Source organism: Corapipo altera, unplaced genomic scaffold (genome assembly GCF_003945725.1).
Source record: "Corapipo altera isolate COAL_440 unplaced genomic scaffold, ASM394572v1 61153, whole genome shotgun sequence".
Lineage (NCBI taxonomy): Eukaryota > Metazoa > Chordata > Aves > Passeriformes > Pipridae > Corapipo > Corapipo altera.
The window spans coordinates 738506-743769 of record NW_020884958.1 but is presented as its reverse complement, the minus strand read 5'-3'; the positions used below and the strand labels follow the sequence as shown (position 1 = coordinate 743769).

The 5264-nt window shown below is 38.9% G+C and overlaps 1 long non-coding RNA gene across 1 annotated transcript in view; it reads left to right on the top strand.

Annotated features, from left to right (window-relative positions):
• Positions 1-4998, top strand: part of LOC113956879 — a 38841-nt gene extending 33843 nt beyond the window's left edge. Inside the window, exons 2-4 of the long non-coding RNA XR_003530997.1 lie at positions 1758-1856; positions 4237-4373; positions 4918-4998. This is a non-coding gene — a long non-coding RNA (uncharacterized LOC113956879). The remainder of the gene's footprint in view (positions 1-1757; positions 1857-4236; positions 4374-4917) is intronic.
• The last annotated feature ends 266 nt before the right edge of the window (positions 4999-5264 follow it).

Here is a 5264-nt window from a genome sequence, read left to right as displayed (position 1 = left end):
TACACCCATCCAATGATGAATCGGTCCCAGCTGTTCTAACTAGGACAAACAGTTAGTTACTTGGAGGGCTGCTTTATCAAGTAAGAATGTGTAAGAGAGTTTCATGGTTTCTTGCATCATTACTAAGGCTGGGATGGTTGCTGCTTAGCCCTGGATGTATTCCAAGTTGAGTGAAAAATAATTTTTAACCAACCACATTGAGGCTGTATTTGCAGAATTTGTATCTACAATAGTGCTGAATGCAACATAAAGAAAGGTATGTGTCCCCATGGCATTGTGAATCTTAATTGACTTTATGGGGAAACACAGACACACAGCACCTCGTATAGTGGGAGGATGAACAAGAACTACCTGTACATGTTCTTTTATAACCCCCACATCCCAACCAGAACTGATTACCTGTTAAAAGGTAAAACTATGCACCATTTTTCCAGTTGCAAATGACTTCTGTATTTTAAGAAAGGAACTGAAATCTTCTACTGACTCAGTTGAATGTGACATAATTTTGAAAGTCAGTCCAAGAGTGGCTGGCTCTCATAGTCAGGTGAAGGAACAACTGTGTTATTTAGTTTGCACAGAAGTGGCATACAGTAGACATGGATTTGAGTGCTGCTAACTCATGCTAAGAAACCCTGCACCTTGCAGCATGAGGAGCCCTACTGCACTGTGAGGAACTGCTTGTAGATTAAGTCGTTGCTCACTGTGAGCAGACATGACTGTCTGTACCGCTCATATTGCTATATGTTTTGGTGCTGAATGCAAACCATTATCTCTATTTAGCTGTTGTTGCAGCCATCTTTGCTTGCCAGCAACAGCTATTTCTAGCTAGTTAACAGGTTTGGAGGCCTCTCAAGAGGCCTGTCGCAGAACTGTTGCAAGTGAAACTAATCAACCCAACATAAGAATTAAATCTCTTATCCAGAAGTCATTACTGCAGAGGAATAGACTCGTGACAGGGAAAAGGTCACATAAAAATGTTCTTCAGTGATGCACAATTAGGTAGGCAACACCATCTTAGAATACCCAGTTCTTGAGTGGGTACTTGAGGAGCTTATATTTCCTGGTTTATTCTACATCACGAAAAAGAAGGAGATTGGGTCATTTTATTCTGGAAAGCATTTTTCCCATCTCTTTGGCTGTCACATATATTTAAGTTTAGTACCCTCAAGGACAATGTGGTGGATCAGCATGCTAAGGTCTACAGTCTACAGCCTGTAGTTTTTCATTTCACATTGCTTTAAGAATGGTCGTCTTTGTTTCCATTTTGAGCCATGGCTGAATTCTTACATGTTGTCTGATCTTCAGGCTCAAATACCCGAGAGAATAGGCAGCTGTGAATCAACTCTCTGTGTGCTTTCTAGCAGGTAGTCTAGCAAAGAAGGCAGTATGCTTCTTCTTATTTCTTTAAATTGATAGGGATTTGAAGGAAAGGACTTTAATAAAAGTCTCCTGAATGATTATTTTCTTCCTGTTGATGATTCTGAATTGCATGCAGAAATATAAGAACCTTTTAAGTGAGCCTTATGGATTTAAACCCAATTCTTTAGATTTATAATTAAAGCTCTTTGTCTTTATGCTATCCTACACCTTATGAGAAGGATCACCTTTCTAATTACACAATACCAGGAGGTCTGTCACATGCTTTTACTTAGTATTAAGGTACGCAGTTGCTATATTTTTTCTTTTTCTTCTCCTTCTTCCATAGATTCTATATTATGTTTTGGAAATTCAACATAACGATTTTATTTTTTTTTCAGGCCAGGTGTTTCACTCTGCTATGTTAAGTCATCTTGACATACCGCCATGAAATGGAAACAACTGCTAGTTTTAACATTGCTCCATATCTTTATTAAAAGGTACGTCTCGTGAATCTTAATTCCCCACACACATGCTATCTTCCTCTCTCCCCCCTCTCTCCCATTACACTTCTTTCTTTCCCTCTCTAAAGACGGAGAAATATTAAAATTTTCTTGCTGTTCTGGCTGAGTGGTTAATGAGGTTCTAGATAGCATAATGAATATGCAGTCCCATTGATTCTGTGTGTGTGTGTGTACGTGTGCATATGTGTGCATTTGTGTGTGCATGTCTTTAATCACAGCTGGAATGCAAAATCAGGCTCCACCTTTCAACTCTATCTCCATCATGCTGAGAGAGTGAGAGAGAGCGAGACTGAGACTGCTAGACAGCTCGAAAGAGATTGCAGCTCAGATGTCCTGGAAAACAGCAAATCCCTCAGACCTGGCAGATTCCGTTACCATGAGAACTGCAGATATTTCCATTGTGATGGCTTGCTCTAGCAGCCATCTGTTACACCCATTTGATTAGGAAATACAGTTAGCTTGTATGGGATTTTCACTGCACCTTATCCCATGGCAGCGTACAGAAACTCTCTCTCTCTTTTTAAATGCTAAACTCAGTGTTTTTAAAGCGCCGTAATTTACTGAGGCTGAAGGCATTTAATGAAATACTAGGAGGACGTCACTGAGGGACAATATCTCTGAGAAGAAAGAAGCACATGAGATATGTGAAGAGGATTAGCGTCCGGTATATAAATAAGATCAGCCCAGAAATTAGCTGTATTTAGCAATTCCTCATCCTGCCAGGGAGAGGAGCTTGATATACAGACCTCGTGAAGCCATAATAAAATTAGTAATTGCCTCCTGTTAGTTAATCCCACTCCATATATATTTACTGTATCATGCAGTAAATGCATGCAGCAAATACATTTCAGGTCCTCTGTAAAACAAGGGGGAAAGTGATGACTTTCCCCAGATGCCTGAAGTGGTACAGTGACTGCACTGTGTAACAATTAGATTAACTGTAAAAATTTAATGGTGCCATTTGACTTTTCCTAGATACAGACAACCTTAAACTTTCTTGAAGGTTTTTCTGTAATTTACTGATTAAAACAATTGTTTGGAATAGTTGAGTCCCTCGGTGTAAATTAGTGGTGGAGGAAATGGTAATGACACATCAAATGGATATAAAAACAAAGGAGTCCCCTTCAATTAAAACTCTCCAGACATTCTTCCTAAGTGGCTGGCATTCCAGATTCAGGGTAATCTTATGTGTGGGGTAGTTGCCTCAAGTATCTTAAAATGACTGAAGGTCTTGTAAACTCAGTGAAGCTAATTAAATGCTCACACATTGAAATGAATTTCTGATTGCTGCTAAGGAGGCATTGAGGTCAGCTACGCTTTTCATTGCCCACACTTTATGGCCAATGCCAGATACTAAATAAATCAGATCCTCAGAACCAGAGGCTCTGTGGTTTTGTTCCTCTTATATATTCTCCCACCCAGCTGAACATAATTCCTTATCTGTCTTCATCTTGGCATGAAAAGTTTTCTCTTCTATTGTTTTTCTTCGCATAGCACCAGATTACCATGGAGAAGACTATGATATCATAAGAAATGAATGAGCATGTTTCTCACCATGGGTGAAATATACATTACAGACCTAATAAAGTCAGAAATCATGTAATGGGCCTGGTAAAATGAGCTGTTTAGTTAGTGTAAATATAAATAGTTCTTCTTTAGGTCTCTGCTTCAGCTAAGTTCTTAGACACTTTGCTGAGCATGGAGACACAGAAGAACATGTGTTAAGAGCTTTTCTGAATAGGGATAGTTCTGAATCTGGATCCATGATGTAAAAAGATAAGTAAAATTTCCCTTCCCCTTTATAACAGGAGATTTTCTTGCTGATCATCTTTACAGCAAATTAGAACTTTGACTTCCTGCAGCTTCCGATCTCACATAATCCTGGAGTCTGAGCCATGGAGAAGAGAGTGCTGCTTTTATTTTTTTTTCAGACAGGGCACTTAATATGAATGTGGTATCTGCCTTTGATGGGCAGCAGATGTATGGAAGCCCTGAAATCTGAAACAATAAATACCATTCAGAGTCTCACCACTGAACTTTCTTATAGAACTGCCTTTGTTAAATGAAACATTTACAGGAATACCATCCCCCCCTTCCCACCTACCTTCAAGGCTAGGATCTGAACCATGTTTTTAAAGTAAAGGTTAAGTACCTGAGGCATGAACAGTTGACATACAAAAGAAACTAAAGTAATTTTATCATTCATTTGCCAGCTACAAGGTGTGTCGAGGGCTTTTTGTTCCTCTTTGTAATGCATGAGAAAACAAACCTGGGAAATGTATGCAAGAAATATTTCTTTTCTGCATTGGAATGTTAACATTTGCACCTTCTAACTTAATACTGTGTATTTCTTCAGAGTCATCAATCTCTTCAGAGTCATCTTACCATCTGTACCAGCATTGCTCCAGGCTTCCATATGAAAGTCCAATCTGGCGGTATAAATACCGGATAATGAAGAGTGGGTGTTAAAGTTTCTGACTGGTTGGAAGATGAGTCTGTGTCTATGAAAGATCTGAATTCATGTGTTAAACAACAAACAGAAACAATGTTAACATGGAAGTTCAACCAGAAAGAGCATGCATGTTTGTCCTCATGCCCTCTCTCACTCTCTGTGGTTTTTTCTCAATTTTTTCTTTATCTTTCTCATTTTTGTAGAGTTCACCCAAGATCCAGGAGAAAAATGTTCTCTAACCATGACATTACACTTTGGAGATTACAAATAGAGGCAACATGTTGACTTGCTCTAATGTAGGGTTCTTTTTTTTTTCCTCTCTCTTTTTCTCCAGGAAAGCTATAACTACATAGATTAGCAAAACTTTTGCAAGAATGGATGTAAAACAGATTTATCTCAGTGTCAGCTTTATCTGATCCATTTGGTCTTGCAGAGTTTGGATGGTTTCCTTTGTTACAATAACCAGCTTTCAAACATCTATATCCTTAGGGTATTAAATGTCAGCCTCTAGTGTATCGTTCAAGGATAAAAGATTGACAATACTGAAATACTTTTTTCTTCTTTTTTTTTCTTTTTCTTCTCCAGCACTGGCAGAGTCTTTACTCTGCACACCACTGCTGACCCCAGAAATGACCCACAGGAACTACTGGCGAAAGGAGTGAAAAGGTATTTCAGCTCATAGGCATTAGAAACTCTCTTCATTAACAGCCTTTTTTCAGACTTTTCAGATAGATTTCCTGTCATTGTGATGAGGATATGTTTGTAACGAGGTCCCTTAAGTAAGTGGACAGTGGACAATTAATTAAATGAACTAGGACTTTCTGTATTGTTTTGTGGGGGTTTTTCTGTGTTGGGCTGCACACCCAGCACAGAGGACACAAGACCATCACGAAGGCTTCCCCCACTCTAAAAAAAAACTAACAAAAAACCCA